Genomic DNA, 19353 nt, shown 5'->3' with positions numbered 1-19353 from the left:
TAAAGAAGTGGGTAGCTCTGTGTGTAATGGTTTGTAATGGCCGATTAGGTTGTTAAAATAAGAGTGGAGATGGTAGCTGTGAAGAAAAGGCAGAAAATTATTTAGTTGTCATCGAGAGATTTTTCTTTTCTGTGTATTTATCTCTTTAATAAAGTAATGTTAAAGGCCGTCTGATGCAATACAGTTAAACTATTGCAGGCTTATTGTATGTTTAAACATTTTACACATTACAATTTACTGGCCAGTTAGCCATATAGTTCCCCCTTCAACCCTATTCAACAAGCTTCTTCAAAAGATTGAGCGATAAATGGGTCTCATTCAACCAAGACAGCTGGGCTCAGGTATATCTGGGTCTTGTAAACGAGTAAAGCTAAGATGGAGCAGGAGATTGACAGCAGATGGATGATGTATCTGCAGTTATGCAGGTACTGCACTGCACTATCAAGGTGAAGATGGAGCTGAGCCTGAAGGTGAAGCTTATGATTAAACCCATCATTCTATGTTCCAAATGTTCCTTATGGTCATGAGCTTTGGGCAGTGGCCAAAATGAGTTTCCTCTACAGTGCATGTGGGCTCACCCTAAGGGACAGGGTGAGGAGCCTAGATAACTGGAAATAGCTCAGATTCAAACTCCCCCTTTCTCTTCCGTGACATGGAAAAGAGGGCCAGCTGGGGTTGTTCAGGCATCCGATTAGGGTGTCTTCTGACAGTCTCCCTGTGGACAAAATCTGGCCTCATCCAACTGATAGGAAACCTTGGAGAAGACCCAGAACAACCAGGATGGACTAAAGTACACATGCTGGCCTGGGGCAGCTTTGGGATCCCTCTGGTATAGAGCTGGATGATGTAGCTGTTGTGGCCTATCCTGCATAGATTACTGCCACTTGGGTTGAGTGGTGGAGAACTGAAGGATAGATTGGATTGATGTTTTGATTTATCTCTCACATCTCCAGTTATCCAAAGCATATTGTGTGATGCGATTCGCAAAAGTTCAGGACAAAGATACTATAAAGCACAACACTGGAAGTAAACGTTTTAACTGATCCAATAACTCTGCTGCAAGATTTGAAGAAGGTTGGTTGTGCTGGGTTTTAGTAAAAACTGAAGCTACATATGGCAGCTGTCATATTACAGTCTATCAGGCTGTGTGAGGAAAGCCCTGTGGTTAAATGGTTAGATTATGCAAGACACAAACCAACTGTAAATAACAAAAACAAGCGATACAGTTTTAGATCTTTCTCTATGTTCTTACAGTATGTTAAACTAGAAACTTCAGGCACAAAATGGTATTCATGCCCTCAAGCATATAATAATTCTAATATTACAGGGCTTACAGGAAATAGAAATGATCCTTTGTTATGTTATTAGTAACATATGTGCTTTTCCTTCTATGTCATGTCAGAACATCTGCAGTTAAAAAAAGGCCTATTAATAAAAACTTCTCAAGTTCAAGTCCTGAAGTCTCTATTTCTTATGCATGTCATCCAGGTGAATTTTGGTGGTGAAGAGTTGAACACATATTAATGCAATGGGATCTATTTAGGAACAGCTTTTTATCTGCGTTATATATGCAATTATAACAATGTGATTTTTCAAAATATCCTTATTCTATGCATATTTCAAAATATATACATATATATTTTTTTTTATATATTGACAAAGTGGTGCATTTCATTGTAGTATATGAATAAAACTTTATATTCTTACTAACTTTATATATCGAACATTACGAACAAAACAAAACTGTAAGTCCAGGCACACACTGTTTCTTTCTGTATCCGATCCTGTGTTGGTCTACCTCAAACTGGCACCAAATAGTTCTGTGATAACTTTATTTTAGTATTTCCATACTGATTTAGTTGTGCTATTTTGTCTTTCTGAATGTAACATGGTCCTTAGTTATTATTTTTTTTTTTTTATTATATAATTACTATTACTCCACTTATAATTGGCATCCCGCTGCCAGAATCTTGGCAGAGCTCAGAAATCCGACAGCGTCCACTCCCCGCACAAGGAATCGCGCATGCGTCAAAGCCGGAGACTTCTGATTTGACAACCCGGGGATCGACCACGCAGCCCACTATGTTGCAAGGCTCTCCGTTACTAGCGCACCATCGTCTGCACCTGCCGGCTCTGTTGTTGTGATTGGAGCGCTGGGGAGGGGTCATTATTTCGCAGGGAACCCGTAAGGAGGAGAAGAAGAAGAAGAAGAAGAAGAAGAAGGAGGCATTTCCGAGACACCGACAGAAAGCGTGTAAAGCTTTTTTTTTTTCGATTCAGCACCACGAGACTGAGGAAAGCGTCCGGATCGAGTCGATCTTCGCCGTGGGAAACAGGAGGGCACCATTTTTTTTTTTTGTTTGTTTGTTGGGGAGTACTCAAGTGAGAACCGAAGGCGCTCTGCACAGTTTTTTTGTGGACCTGCAAGAGGTTGTCATCTCCATCGGTTAAAAAGGTGCGTAGTTAGTGGGAAGCCGGTGGTTTGTCAGCTGGGGAGGGGAGGGGGGGGGGGGGATTTCTCTCTGCTAGCATCCCAGTAGCATTTTACACTTCTGCTGCACTTGGATCAACCCGAACGTGCTGCTAACGTTAGCTTAGGCGAGGTCCGGCTTTTCATTCATCATTTTGCATGACGAGGAAGCTATATATAAATATATATATATATATATAACCCACCCCCACGCCTTGCAATTCACTGTACCACAACAGGCTTTCCACGGGGTTTATTTCGTGACTTGGACTGTTCTCGATCACCGCTATCCAGAGAGCTCAGTGCTGAAAGGCTGCTCGGCTAGTGTAGTAGCTAAGCTAACACACACACACACACACACACACACACACACACACACACACACCGGCCACTTTAACGCTACTAAAACAACGCGTCCACATCTGCATTAAGGGCTGTTTAATTATTCAGGGTAACTGGAAAGCAAACCTTCAGTTTCTTCAACCGGCGCGAAGACCGTTTTAGCTTCTCTCTCCTTCGTGTATTTCCAGCTCTGTTCAATTTCTTTTTGTCTGATCTTTTTTTTTTTTGCCTCTTTGTGTAATTGTCATTTTTTTTTTTTTTTTTGCCCACTCGTAAGCTCATCACTCGTTTTTTTTTTTGTTTTTTTTTTTCCCCGCAGCAGTTCAATCACAAGTCGTATCTGTGTCTCGCAGCTGATTGGGATTAGGTTATTATCCGCCGTCCTGCTCGACTCGTAGCAAAACTGACGTTACACAGCTGTGCCTCGCCTCACCCTGCAAAGTGCAACCTGACTTCATCAGTCAAGTCTCTCTCCTTTTTTTTTTTTTTTTTTTTTTTGCTCTTGTAATACTGGAAACTCTTCGTGCATTCAAAGTGACACGCACGAAACACACCTGAGGCAAAGGTGAACATTTTCACGTGTTACAACTCCCTTCTACTTTCCCATTAAGACACTGTTGATTTAGAGTAAAGTGTTGAAACGGTGAGGTGTTCATTCATAGCCTATGATTTAAAAAAAAAGGCAATCGGTGCACAATATAACCTGTCTGGTATTTTGTCAAGTTTACTGCAGATTTTTTTTTTTTTTTTTTTTGGCGCAAGATTAAATTGTTCTGCTGCATATGATCTATCGCAACATTGTGAATGTGCCTGTTGTGGTGGGCTTGTTGCCATGCGCTCTCTGCATTCACCAACACTGTGCAACATGCGTCAGGCCGAAGCTTTGTGACCCAGTGCAGTTTGCCACATTCCCTTCCTGTAACTGGATATGTGAGTTCCCAGAGGCCTCCGGGGAGGTGGGGGGTGTCACAGAGTGGCTGTATTTAGAATCTGAACTTTTGATTAGCAAGGAGGCATGCTGACACTCAATGACGTGGGCTCCTCCTCATGTTCGCCCTGTCATTTTAATAGCTGGGATGGGCAGCCTGCATCACGCAAGACAAAAAAAAAAACAACGATCAAAATCAAATTTGTTTTAGTGAAAAAACAAACAAACACAAGCTTGGTGTCTTGTGGGAAGCACTCGGAAAGGAATAGCTCGCAATATGGGTGACCTCTCCCAAGATGTCAACAGATGTTATTTGTTTGCCAACTCTCATAATATCACTTCCACATCCAGCACAATACGACAACAGAAGTTAAAGTTTAGTGTGGAGCTGCAACTAATGACTGTTTTTGTAGTCAATAAATCGATCAATTGTTTTCATGTTAATAAATTAATTATTTCAGCTATAAAATGGCCAAAAAATACTGACGATTGCCAATACAAATTTTTCTCAGAGCACAAGGGAGCATCTAAACATTTCTTGTTTGTCTGACCAGTTTAAAAAAAAAAATTCAACAATAATACATTCAAAACTACATAAAACTGTGTAAAGTAGCAAATCCTCAAATGTGCAAATGAGGGAACGACTCGTGACACACGTGATTGAATGAATGACCTGAAATTGTCACTTCTGATGAATGACTATCAAATATTTATCACTAGTTCAGTCTGATCCTCAGATTGTAACAATGCATTTTTAACATTTCCTGTCTTTTGAAATGGCATATTGAGAAAGAAAATGTGTGGCTGCAGTAATTTTGCTTAGCAATAACTATATAAAGTGCCAAATAAGTTGTTTTCCTAAATATTGACTTGCGGCAGACAAGGCAAGAGCTGTGATTCCACGCTGCCAAACATGCACAGACTCTCCTCTGCCCTTTGGGAAATAACCGCATATGTATCACTGTCTTACCATCTGCCTAAGATCATATTTTATGCAAGGCTTATTTGTTTAACCTTTATGTCATTTTTTTTGTTGTCATTTTACAGTAGATTACATCCAAGTTCAGAATTAATGCTGTTATACTAGATTCTTAATCATGCTTGCGAAAGCAACGTGACACTGTATTAAATACTTTGATCTTCTTGACAAACTTGATTCTGGGAGGAAACTTGTTAGAAACACAGTCAAACAGCTTTGTTCTTAATTGAGCAAAATCTGTTTGAACTACACAGATGATCTAGATTGCTGCACATTTGTTATTCATCATTTGATCGAACCAAAACAGACAGTTTGACAGCCACCTGTATGTAATCATCAAAATGTTTTGGCTCAGTTACTGTATGTCATTTGCAGCATAAAGCCTGTCTCTGTCACCGGGGATAAGGAAAGGCCATAATTTATGGGAGAGGCTATGCAATCAATGGCAGCCGGGAGTGCATTGTGTTCCTGGTCTCCTGGGAGAGGAAGCGATATTGGCTGACGACCATGGAACCCCACTGTTGTTGTTAACACAGCAGAGCTTAAAGGTAGCCATGGTTCCCTTTGCTAACTGAAACAGGACTGCTTCTCCTCTTGGGCCCTTTCTCCCACTCGAGCTCTTGCACAGATGTTTGATAGTGTTAATGAGATGAGCGATGAGGCAATAGAAACAACACAAAACAATCAATAGTTGTTGCGTCCCTGTCTACCACATCAATTTGAACTCTCCCAACTTTAGGGTTGGTATTATTACCCCATGCTGCAATGTGGAACAGCATTGACCTGACAGCAAAGACTCACACCAGGTTTTTGGCTATGCATGTATTTCTTCACGTTTTTAAGGCAACATAATGTGTTGTGTAATAAAAATCAATGTGTATGTATGTGGGGATAGATAACCCTTAAGCGTGCTCAACAGGATGTGACGTGGGGATATGTTACATGGGCTTTATTAATCTGCTGTTTCCGCTCCACACTGGACAGTAAAGGGGGAAAAAAAGAGAGGAGGACTTTATTGTTTTAAGGGGGACAATAAAGTAGATGATCCAGCAGTGCTTAAAAGTATAGTGTCAGCAGCAGTTTGGTGAAGCAGGAAAGAGAGAGAGTTTTCTCTTAGGTTCCTTTTCATGTCTATTAGTCTTCTCTACGACCACAGCTACACCCACAATGCTTGGCAAAAAGGCTGTTACAGTGAACATTTATATGCTTCCAGCCAAGCGTTTTTCTCTATAGGACTGTCATCATTTAAAAAATCAATCCATTCACCCATCCTACAGTTACCCGGAAGTCCGTGGGTGTGTTGAATAGCATTTTACCAAGAAACAGCTCACGAAGCCGGTTTATTATAGAGCTGACAAAATTTAAATAAATGAAAAGTGCAAAATATGTGCATCCCTTGTGTAATCGCAACTAAGTTGTGTGGAAATGGTTAATTAATGTTTTATATCTCATGCAGCTTGGATCTTATATTCAGGTTGCAACTAAATTTTTAACAGCGCTTACTTTGAGGAAAGCTGCTAGAAATCTGCACAGATTTTAAGGTGTTGGGTGGCTTTGAAATCATACTGTGGAATATGAAGTGGACTTGAGGATGTAATGTTAAAGAAGGTTTTCACTTTACAGTATGTTGCGCTGATCTGCCATTTTATGCACTTTATTGTTTTCAGACATCTAGTTATATGTATTGCATTTGCTTGTGGTCAGTTGACTTAGCCCTGAAGCAATCGAGCTTGTATGGGATGAGTTGCGGGAGTGTCTCGTCAGGCTTAGCATAAGCATGTCCTTCTGCACAAGGGGGTCAGTTTCATGTGAAAACATGGCCATCTGGTACAATATATCAGATTTTTAATATGTATTCTGTTGCAGTTAACCCATTTTTTTTTTTAGGTCGTTTAACTGATGTGAATTCATATGGAAAATCCACATAAAAGCGGAATGTGGAAAACATTGTGGCCAATCCTTTTGCACAACCAGTCACAGTACGTAGTCAAATCCATCTGCCGTACATTTTTTATCAGTCAATCTTTGTAAAATACACAAGTGAGACGCCAGTCTATTTTAAAGGACACTTTTTATTTTTTGCTTTTTCAAAATCACTGTGCTTTTTGATAATGTATCATAAAATCTCACACAATCTCTCACCTTAGTGTATAAAGTGACTCTAGTAGGCTTTGTTAGATTTTCAACTTGGTCCTATGGTTAAAATGTTTAAGTGCAAGATACTACTTATGAGAGTAGGGGCTATAGTATGGTAAGGTTAGGCACTCCAACTACTTTTGTAATGTTTGGCTCACCTGAAGGTCAAAGGTCTTAGGCCCATTAGAGGGTTAAAGATACACTTAACACTTCTCTTTGTGCACTTGTGTATTTGTTTGTCATTGGGGTATTTAATTTAAAAAAAAAAAAATCAAATTACATTTTATTTATATTGTGCCAAATTGCAACAAAAATCATCTCAGGGCAGTTAGCAAAGTGAGGTTCTTGGAACAGTACTTGCAAGTCCTGCTTGTCAGTTGTTGGAAATCTTATAAACCGCAAAGGATGGAAACCAAGCAGCTCTCTTTACGACATTAAAGTTGATCTTGAAATAACAACTTTAATTAAGGGTTGGAATTACCTGTACTGCAGTTTTAGCTGTATCCTTAGGAAAACATGCATGGAGAAAGAGCAGACAGAGTTCATATCTCCTAAGAATTGTTGACTAAGCAGACAGCACCTTTTTTCACATTGAGTGTTATGCCAAGCTTCTGCCAAGAGTTTAACTCCTGTTTTAATGATTCTCCTCCAGCCTCCCACAGATGTCACAATCTCTTGGGACAGGTTATTGATTCTGACAAGATTGAATTGTTAATAGTATTTTTCTGTTATGGGTTGGTGGCCCCATCAGTTCTGAGTGTATACAGTCACAACAAAGCCGGAGTTAATTCCCAGAATCTATACAGCTGATGTGGATGCCTTTATCACCTTTAATGGGCTCCCATTCACCGTAAGAATTCATGTTATTTATGTGAACAAAGGTGGCCTGAACTGTGAGCATCAATGACCTTTAACAAGCCGTGCTAAAGCTCCAATTAACAAGACAATAGCTAATAAGGCAGTTTCTGTCAGCCTAAACAGTGGTGAGATAAATCTCACTTCCATAGGGCATCTGGTGAATGTTGTAGATGTAGCATGTCGCCATTGATGACTGGGCACTAACGATGTGGTTTGGTGAACTGTGTGTAATTTATGTGCAAACACTCTGGGTCATCCTCACTTGCACAGTCGTCATCCAGACATGCGAAGTAACGTCAACACACTCCTGGTATTAGAAAGTTCTGTCTCTGCTTCTGCTTTGTTTCTATCCTCCAATGTGCCACCTTATTGTTTTGATCTCATCAAAAACAAGCCTGTGTGGAAAGTCTTGCTAGAGGGCATTCAAGTCTCTCATCTTCTAAGTTGTTCAGTCCTTCTGAGGCCTCACTTCTCTCACACACTCCCTTCGTTCAAACCCCCCCCCCCCCCCCCCCCCCCCCCCCCCCCACCACCACAGGCTACATCTGGGACCAGTATGGGCCCCAAGTATCGGCCAGCTCCTCCCCCACAGTGTGTGCGCTCTGTCTTGGTGAATTAACTTTTCTATTGTTAGGTGACTGCTTTTTCTTCTCTTTTCTTGGAGAAAATCTATATGCTGACCAGGGGCGATTCAAGGATTTGACATTCATAGTTTAGCCTAGAAGCTTGGAATGGGTGGCTGGGGAAGTAATTCTTTTTATTATTTCTCAAAAGTTAATTTGAAATGAACCTCAACCTCCAAGATAAGATGGATCTTTTCTATAAATAAACCAAAAACTGGGGTGTTAAAGGCTTAGAATGTGCCAGCTGCTTACTGATTTTCACAGAAATGCCTGACAGTGCAGTGGCTGAATACAGCTTGTAGCGCCTTCCCCACTTTCTCAGAAATCATCCTCATATCTTGTTGATAGCTTCCTGTTATAGTCCTTTCCTTCCTTGTCCCCTACTGTTGCTCACAGTCACCCATCATTAGCCCGTTGTTGTATCTCTTTCAGAGCAAGTGTTGCCTGATGTTACCAGTCCCAAATTCACTGCATGAACATATGGGTTTGGCCATTTTTCCAGTCTTTGCATCTTAATGGTCGTAGACCTCCACTACATTTTAAAACTTTCAAGCAGCCTTTAACCAATTTACCACATTCAACTGCATTTGGAAAAAACACTTGACTTCAATTTCATTGTACATTATTACAAATACTGGTCACTGGTCTGTCTCTAAGATTAGCTGTGCAAATGTTAGCGCTAACAGCATTTCCAGACTGTAATCGAGGCAAAGAAAACCAAAGTTGTGAGCAATAATTTGGCGCAGCCTGGCAATTTGTAAACAATAAATTCCTCCCCATAGTATGCATGATATTGGCCGGGCCAATTAGGGTTTCTATTTGTATTGTAAATACAGAAAAAGATAATGCCATGGATGATGTGTGCCACAAAATCGAGGTGTCATCAAAAACAGTCTATACTGTAAATGCAGATGGAAAAATTCCATTATATTCATAGTGGTAGTATAAATTCTGTTTTTAGGAAAATGCAGCAGTCACCTATGCTGATAATCAGACCAAACTTTCTTTTATTCTTTTAGTCTTTCAGTTTGTCATTGTGTTCATGTTTGCTGTTTTTCCTTAAGAACGTGTTATTTTATTTGAACCAATTAGCTGTGACTATATTTACAGTTTAAGGTGAGATGTGATGTCTGTTTTTGACATCAGACGTCTGTTTTTGAGTATCTTAGATACGTCTGCGATGTGTCCACTCTTTGTTGCAAATGCTCCATGACACCGTTTGCATTCTGGCTCTTGGTTGTTTGGAACTTGTCCCTGATCTTCCGACTTAAAAACACAAATTGTTTTTGCACAGGAATCGTTTTTTTTTGTTTTGTTCCCATGTTACAGCAGACGTGTTGCTGCAGCTACACTTGCTGTTGCCGTATGCTGTTTTATCACCATTATCTCCAGCATCAATGCTACGACCGGTAGATATTTTTGTTGTTTTAAGCTAAACTCGCCATTTAGTGTCTCGCAATGTGTTATTTTTCATCTAACCTGACGAGCCCACTTGAGTGTCTCCATGCTGACCCAATGACAAACAATGAAAAAGTTGTTCCCTGGTCTCCCACCTTCTGTCTTCTGAAACCAAGACATACAGCACATTCAATGTCCACTACTACGACATGCAGGGCTGTGCAAAAAATATTCAGGGCATGAACACAGGAAAATGTACCTTAGCAAGGTTCAACATCCATGAAAGACATTTATGGAGTGCAGTGTCTCAGTTCCTATTACAATTACTGTCTCACTTGGTAAATGTAGCTTCTGCACTTGCAGCAGCTAGTATATTGCCATTTATTTAAAGCAGTCAGAAAGTCAGGGTGACTTATATGTAAAAAAAAAAAAGATTTTACTTTTTCAATGATTTGAACCTTCCTGAGTGTTTTTAGTTTTTGAGATGATTGAAAATGCCGAAAGGACTTTCAGAGTTTTTTAGAAGCGCAAGATTGCATGCACGTACATTCTTTAGCACAGTATACCACTTTGACACAATCCCATGTCTGATGTGGGATTATAAACCTGTATTCACATTTAACCTATTTATACAAGACCACTGTCACGGGTTAATCCTACATGTTAAGCCGTGACTAAACTGTCATACCATTTACGCAGTAATACGATCCAAGCTGTGGAATATAGTTTTACAAGTCTTGTATGTTTTTCTAATAACTACACAGAAATCTCTGATATTTTAGATGTATATTAGCTGCACAAAGTCAGTGTGTACAGGTACAATATAGTAGGTGAGTAAGCTTAGTTAAGATAGATGGATAGATATATACTTTGTTAATCCCTCAGAGAATTTTTTACGTCCCAGCAGCATATACAGGGCAAAAATATTGAATATAATTTAAAAAAGCACATTCTATACAATAAAATATAATCATTTTAAATATACTAAACTAAACAACAGTGCAATGAATTAAAACAAAACAAAATGCAAGAGGCAACTGCAAAAGTCACAAAACTCATTGTTTTATACTAATCCATTATCATCCATGCACATTAGTGTGGAATGGCTCTTTAGAATTAGGTCAGGGTCAAAGGTCAAATTAGAAAGTGGTTTTATACTCAAGTTGTTATAGTGCTGAATAAACAGCTGTTAATTGATACTTGAAAAGGAGACACAGGATGAGGAAAACAAAATCTTATTAGTGAGGCAGGAGATTAACACATTGATTAATCAGTAAAACTCAATTAGACGAGGTTGTTTTTGTGCTGTGGATGGACATCACTCTATGTGATGTATTTTTCTTTGCTGCAGTGAAAGAGGGATTTGCCATTAGCCTTCCAAAGGGAAGTTGGAATGATATTTGCTCTAGGAGTGCATCGTCATGCATTTACGAGTCGTTCTTGGGAATTAGGTGGGTGGTACCCAAGTATTCACCATATTGTGCTTAGACTGCACAGTGAACTCCACCAGGTATACACTTACCTTGTGCTGTGAAAAACCCTTTTTGTGGCATTCATCCTTCATGTTTCTAGCAGTCTTTTACAGCTACAATTATGTGCACCTAAACACACCGTAAAGCCACAAATAGAATATCATTATTTTTGTGATGATCATGAACACTGATACTAAAAACAAAACTTGAATATATCAACTTTTCAGCAGCTGATAATAAAGTTTCGGAGGCGACTTTATTCTTTTGTTTTGTGTGTAGTGTTGATGCTTGTCTGTCACGCAGAGCCTGATAAACTGACCGAGTATAACCGAGCAGTTACTGTGAGAAATTAACGTGAGGACAAAAAGGGACAGGCAGGAGCAATTCTTTCAAAATTGTTTGTGGTGTCCCAGGTTGTTCCTCCCAGCCAGCTGAGGGAGGGTTTCCAGAAGACGTGGCTTAAGAGGGTTTATTCAGCTTTGCAGTGTGTGCATTATGTTTTCTAAAGAAGGTTTTTGAATTCCTAAGAGAAGATGACTGCTTTGAGAATTTCACAGGTTGTGCTCTACTTTGATCAGCCTATTTTGGCCATTCTGAGAACATGGCTCTGGAGAGCAGCGATATGACGGTTTGAGCCTTGACTTCTGCTTTTAGAGACTCCCCCGCCGCTACACACAAAGTGTGTGCATGTATTTAACTCTCCTCTGAATCTGGGTCAGTGCAGTGTCAGCATATTAGCTTTCCATAATGACAAATGACAGGGATTGTAGTCACAAAGTTTGTGTCATATAAGTAAAAAAAAGCTCTGATGCCCTTTTTCGACCCACAGATTTTAAACTTTTATCTTTGAAAAATATGCCTGTTTTTGCAAAACTGCAGTGCCAAATAGACCATAAAAGAAAGGCTATATATGCCACATATATAGTTTTAATGTCATTTTACCTTCATATTGTATATTGAGAATAACAGTCAGCTTAACATACACAACAACATTTGGACTCCATCTCTCCTGTAGCATGTCATGTTGGAGAGTTCTGCTCATGTTTGTTTCTATAATGAGATCTAGCAATAAATACAAGTCTTTAGTTTTCCTGCTGAGTGTTAAAAGTAAAGTATTAAGTTCAATCTTCTTAAAAGTTAATTCTGTCAGCAAGAACTAGCTCATGCATTTTTAAAAAAAATATTTTGTTAAATGTAAATAAATATTTGGTCTTTAAAAATACTAAACCCTGCTTAGTTTAGCACTTGATTTATCCTTATTTCGCTGCTCCTTAAATGATTATCATGTATTAACCTCATTTGTTAATACATTCACTGTAGTGAAGTTAATCCATGTCCACATGGAGTCACAGTGGGAGGTGTCTTCATTTTGATTCTGCCTGTAACACCACCAGATGATGCACTGTATAAAAAATAGCAACCTCAAACAAATACATTAAATTCATACTGTTGCTGGCTTATTGAGCTTTCAATACTTTCCACACAATAGATATCTATGAGTGAATCATGAGACTTTAACATAAATTGCAAAATGTAAATGGCTTTGCCATATTTACACAGACCTTGTGTGACATGCAGATCTAGGGCTATAGCCGTTACATAGGGATGGGAATTGATAGGATGTTTTTAATACCAGAGCTATTATCGATTCTGGCTATGGCTCAGATGGTAGAGAGGGTGGCCCACTAATCTTGAGATTAGTGGTTCGTTTGTGTGAGTGGGTGAATGGGAGGCAAACTGTGAAGAGATTTGAGGATGTGATAAAGTGCTATATAAGGGCAGACCATTCATTTCACATCAATGCAGCTGTTGCATTTTTTTCTGTGTCTGACGTTGTGTCTGTAAAAAAATGTGCCCCTTGCAGGATCAATGAAGTCCGTCCATCCATCCATCCATCCATCCATCCATCCATCCATCCATCCATCATCTAGCCAGCCATATAATACCATTTGAACATGTTAAAATAAATTCCAGTGCTCTTATTCGAGCTCTTATTTCTTACTCTTAAATCAAGAAATCTTTGGAAACAAATATAGTCAGCTATTGGAACGGACGTGCTGCTCTGTGTGGAAGCAGTGGTGTGGGTCGAGTGTCAAATAACCAGCATTTCTGGAACTTTAGCTCATTTAACTTTGAAAGATATTAATATATTGCTGGCGTTTTCATCCTTAGTCGAAATGATCCTTTCAGAGACATTACATGTAGCACTGCAGTGTTTGCCACAGGTTAAAAATGTACTTGTGGTGGCTGAAACAGAGTGATTTTATCTACCTGGGCCTTTGAGACTTTGCATGGGAAACACTGCACTGTTGTCAGCTTTTGTTTTGTAAAATGAAGCCACGCTTCAGACTTTTTCTTCCTCTCTGCCTTGTTGTTGCAGGTTTTCCAGCAGCACAGATGCAGAGTTTGACATCACTATGCTTGAGTTTTTGCAGTGTGCATCTCTCAGAAAAACATGCCGGCATTGATAAAAGGAATAGAAAAGCTTCGAGGCATACACGATCAGACAATTTTGAACGGCTTCTTAAATCTCATCCCTCCAAAATATACATAAATAGAGTTGTGTAAGGAATTTATAAGTGAATCATTAGTGTTATTGCTGTGCTGATGTGACCATATCCATGTTGTAATACCAATATAGGGAAAATATAGCGGAAATGATCTTAAATTCGGTATGTGCATTCATCACCCACTGTAAGTTTGGCAGCAACTGGCAGCTGTGTCAAGAAGGCCATGTCTATAAACACTTTGTTAATAACTATAAAAAATATTCTATGTATCTAATAACAAATGTAAAAGATGTTAAATCTTTTCATGAATTTCTGTGAATTTTTTTATTTTCATTTAGTAATTGAATTAATTGCTTTATGGCTGTAATGTATACATTGCTATTAGTTTTTCTTGCTTTTAATTTAAATTTTTCTATTTGCTGACCCTTTTTATTGAGGGTCTGTCTAACCCAGCATTTGGAGAGCGAGAGGAAGGTTACAGTCTGGACAGGGCACCAATCTGTCGGGGTTGAAAAATAGCCCCATGCACACACATACAGTATGCTTCACATTTCCGTCAGCATGGCCATACAGCTGAACTGGAAAATTGTTCCAGACTTTGGTCTCCTGTAATACACCACATTTGAAGTAGTTTTCATGGTTGCTTACATCAGGAGAACTTTGCATGTGATGACAGTTCAGGTTGAGATGGGAAAGTCTGTTGACCTTTGAAGCTGTGTTCATGTGACTTCCTTTGTACAACTGAGTATGGTGGAGTAGCAGATGGAGCAGTAGCAAAGGGCAGGTTGTATGATGCTTCTCCCCAAGAGAAGCATTTGCTCGAGTGCACCTGTGTGCGTTTTCAGTAGATCAAAATGAAAGAGCGACTTTGCTTGGTCCTTTGATTAATTGTTTGAACGGTCATATTCTGTACATGTTGACCCATTTAGCTTACTTACAGAGTCTGACAAACTACACTGAATACGATTTTTGTAGTCTTAACATCACCTAATGAACATTCTGTATTCAGAACAGCATAGTATCAATTTGTGTACTCAGGTTGGTATATACAAACATACATGAATACTTTATTCAGATGTGTACGACTCTTAATTTAACAAAACAAGACATCATAACAATAACAAATTAGTGGGGAATGTATATATGCAAATTGTTTAATTGGTAGACGTGGTGACATTTACCAGAATACAACATTCTCTTTTTCCTAATTGCAAAATTACTTCAGGGGCAGCAAATGGGACCCTTTATGACTTATGATATTTTGTCCAAAAATCAAGACCTCAGTAATGATGACTAAATGTAACATAATATATATATTCAGTGCAGTAGCTCTTAACTCCAAGATGAAAACCACGTAGGTCTGCACGTGAGGAAACACTGCAGTGATTTTATGTTTGCATTATTTGGCCTGCAGTGTCGAATAGCTGTTTTTTTGTTTTAATTTGTTTTAATTTTTTTAAGACTGAGTGTTTTGAGAAGTGCTCAGTCAATACAGACCCTCAGACAAAACTCTGACTCTGCAATATCTGTCACGCCTCCGGTTTACTCCTTCGTGCTTTGTCGTAAAGCATTAATCATCCTGAAACTGATTGTTGTGTTTAGGCATATTTAACAATATACTAGTGTACGTGAGTAACAGAGGGTGTGCGCTACCTTTAGCCTTGGGATTGGCTGTGTAGTAAAAACACATCTATTTAGAAATCTAAACAGTATCCAGGAAGTAACCCAGGAGCAAAGGCACATCTGGCAATGTCATGAGTTTGCATTTCATAAACACAGTAGATGGTTATATAATCATGGCTTCAGCAAAAAACATGTTTCCCTCCAAGTGGGAAAATAAAAGGGGCATAGAACTGAAATATATTGAAATTTTGCTATCTGATTCTTTTACATAAATGACCTGTGGGTGCCTTTGATTTTTTTTCCCCCAGTATTAATAATAGACTCAAATATAGCTTCTTGATCACTGGTACATTGTAAAAATGGTCCATGTACCCTTACAAGAGTCCTTCTGCATTTTTCCCTGAAGATTTTGGATTTGGACTGAGCAGTAAATTCACACTAAAGTGCGGCTCATGGCAAGAAAAAAAACAAAACACTACCACCAGAAAGAAATCAAGTTTGTCTTACTGCAGTGTTAAAGCACATTAAACAATCTGTACTTGATTTCTTGCTTCGACAGCGCACTCATACTATATAATCAGAGGACCTTCCTGCAGATTTTTGTACAGGATGCTCTTCAGGTGTGTGAGCTGTATCATTTGATTTGACATTAATCAAAATGCCACTAAGGTGTAAATGAATCTGTCTGTGGCAAGATGTAATTCATGAGACGTTGAAAGGCTGCTCGCGAGTCTGAAAAGATATCTTGATGAACTGTCAGAGGCCTTGCCTGCAGTGTGTCTGTGCTACTAATGATCAGTTCTGTTGAATTCATACTGGTTCATTTTTAAATAACATCTTCAGGCATGTGTTACAACCCCAGCGCAAGGGAACGGTTAGGGTTAAGTTCGTGACATTTTATAAAGCATTGACTACTGGGATTTTCCTTAACCACAACAACCATGTGGTTAGGGCATTAGCATTAGCACAATTAGTTGGTTGATGAAAAAAATAATCGTCAAAAAGTTAAATCAATTGTCCATTCTGACACTTTTTTTTTTTTTTTTTTTACCTTTGTCAAAGTAGGCACTGTATGATTTTGGCGTGGTTTGTCTGCCACGCATATACACATCCAGACGTACAGTATACAGTGGTTATGGTTTGAGATGTGATCATGAGTTGGCCTTGATGGAGATCTGTACTCTCCTGGTGCCTTTTATAGTTAAGAAAATATATTCTCTATATATATTCTGTGGTTTGAAGTTCTTTTAATAAATATTATTTCTTGTTTCCTTAGTCTTCAATGATATTAACTGTATAACTTTGCGTTTTGGACTGTTGGGGGAAACAAAATGACATTTGAATACCTCAAATCTTTGGGAATTTTTATTGGAATTTTTCAATATTTATTGAGATTGCATAAATAGTAGTGCAAATATCATCTTGCCGTTATCACAGCTAAGTTTTCTCAAATTTTGATTCATGTGAATTAAAATCCTGCCAATAGTTGACTTTCTCAAATCTGATGAACCAAAGAAAACTACTGCAAAAACGTGGATCACAAAATGTGGGGAGTTTTGGACAATGCACTTTTACACCCTACTTTCTCATTACTGCAATGAATAGTGACAACTGGTCACTTAAAATTATAAAATAAAAACACACCTTTTTTTTTTTTTTAACCTCGCCTCGAGACATTTATTTTTCGTCTCGGTTAATACAAAATTGTGTAGATACCACCCTGATCCGTTGAAGCATTTTCTTACCTCTATCCAACCTAAAAGGCAGAAATACAAACATTCAGACACAGACAAGAACACGCAAACACATATTGTAAAAACACACACACACACACACACACACACACACACACACACACACACACACACACCCACACACACACTCTCTCTCAGTTAACACCTGGCCAACTGAGGTAATTACTTTACATCCGTTAGCAGTTGTCTCTCTGCCATGTCATCAGCATTATTTCAGAGAAGAGCTGACACAAACAGAACCTATGGTAATAATATTGTTTAATGTGCAATAAAAAACAATGACTATCAAGAAGACCCTATATTAGGTGACAAATGAGCTGACTTAGGGAATGGCAGCATGTGGCGAGCTCATTAAAGATGTCATTGTTGCCACGGCATTGTTGCCATCCCCGCACCCTGATAATAAAACATGTCATTCAATCAGCAGTGACACAATGTGAAATGTTTCTCCTGATACTCTCAGGCTCTCTGTTCACAACCCTCATCTCAATTCTCACCCACGTTCTCTTGCCAACAGTCACAGTTTTAATCCTGTAATGGACATTTTGGCTAAAACTAGATGAAAAAAGAGTTATAAGGATGCAGAATCAAAGTCAGTGACAGCAATCTCTGCAACAAGAATGGTGTAGATTGTTGCACAATTATGCAGAGAAAAGTTTTATATCTTACCCTTTTCAACTCCAGCAGTAACTTGCACTCTATCACAGTTGTGCAAAATTCAACACCAGTGCTAGGTTAGACAGGGCAGCACAGCGATGCTCCTTTGAAGTTGCTAATTTAGGAAAAGCCAATACGCCCAAAAACTTGTGTTTCTGTAATGCTACATACGAAGTTTATGGTTGTCAACACTTGATTCATCGATTACGCTAATTTGTGACTCAGCTTTTGCATTTTGCTGTCAAAGTGCATCTGAAACGAAGTCGGTCTGCTGTTTATGTCTGTACTTTAATCAATTTTTAGATATTTGAAGGTAGTCTGGGCTGACCAGATAACTATTAAGAAGGCCAATTTAGTGTCCCCAGTTAACGTAGTCCAATATACCTTTAGATTGTGTGGAAAACCAGAGAACTTGGAGGAAACCCTTTTGAATTAGATAGGGACATTCCACTTCAGCCTGCAGGGCTCACAACTGAGCATTTATGCCGCCCATCTATGTCTCTGTGTGTGTGTGTGTGTGTGTGTGTGTGTGTGTGTGTGTGTGTGTGTGTGTGTGTGTGTGTGTTTTTGTTTTTCATTCGAAAATATGTCCAAGTAATAACTTACATGAGCAGCACTGGCTTTAATGAAGATTTTTATTATTTTATGTGTATATTTTAGTTGCTCTGGCAAAAAATGTTTTATGATGGGTAGTCTTCATTGCAAGAGGTTTAATGCTGTATAATACTATAATAGCTCTCTGCAAACCCACACTTTGTGATATATATTTTTTTGCCAGTGTCGAGGAACTAAGGTGGATAAATACAGAATTATTAATTTATTATCCAATAATTGTACTTTTGGTGACTCACAAAGGCCAAACCCAGCAGGCACTGCGTCTGCGGGCGAGTGATGAATTGAGCAGTAAGAGCGCTGCTTTCCAGCATTGAAATGAATGACTGAACATCAGTTCTCAGTGAAACTGCAAGGGTGGATCAAAAAGTTCAAGAATGCTCTCGGCTGTGTGAGAACGGTGCGCAGCACTGTGACGTGCACGGAGTATTAGGACGCTATAACCTTTGTGAGTAAGAATTTAAAGTTTCATCGCTTGATCAAAATCCTTTTTTTTAAGCACTCGTCTGCGCGCACTGCGATTTTTATGTGCAATTATTTCATTTCAGCTAAGTGTTATAGAGTTTCTACTGCGTTTTACTGTCTTTGACTGTCAGGGTAGCTTTCCTCTCCTTTGTTCTCTGTGTGTTTAATGGTGGAGCTCTGCCTCTTCTACAGACACGGAGTAGAGGAGAGACATTACTGTAAAGTCAATAAAATTCCAATAAAAGTCAAAAAGATGAATATATTAATAGACAGATTTTGACTGCAGATGTCTGAAATTCAGGCCCGGATATCAGTTTTTAAAAAGAAAATGAACTGAAACTAAATGTGGTGACAGTGGCGAGGATGTTAACGTTAGGAGCTCTGTTGCTAATCGTGCTGGTAGTCCTGGCTAGAGCAGAGCCCTCCTGCTGATAGAGCTGCATGCCCCGACAAGCACAGGAGGAAAGGTTTTATGACATCTTGGCTGTCAGATACTTCGGGCTCTACAAGACTGATACTGGTAAGC

The 19353-nt window shown here is 39.0% G+C and overlaps 1 protein-coding gene across 1 annotated transcript in view; it reads left to right on the top strand.

The window, feature by feature from the left end:
• Nucleotides 1-2074: 2074 nt before the first annotated feature.
• Nucleotides 2075-19353, top strand: part of ctnna2 (catenin (cadherin-associated protein), alpha 2) — a 307282-nt gene continuing 290003 nt past the window's right edge. Inside the window, exon 1 of the mRNA XM_069167248.1 lies at nt 2075-2455. The gene's annotated coding sequence lies outside the window, so the exon portion shown is untranslated. The remainder of the gene's footprint in view (nt 2456-19353) is intronic.

This window comes from Embiotoca jacksoni, unplaced genomic scaffold (genome assembly GCF_022577435.1).
Source record: "Embiotoca jacksoni isolate LCO1_2020_lvr unplaced genomic scaffold, fEmbJac1.0.p SCAF_4, whole genome shotgun sequence".
Taxonomy (NCBI): domain Eukaryota; kingdom Metazoa; phylum Chordata; class Actinopteri; family Embiotocidae; genus Embiotoca; species Embiotoca jacksoni.
This window is presented reverse-complemented; position numbering and strand designations above follow the sequence as displayed.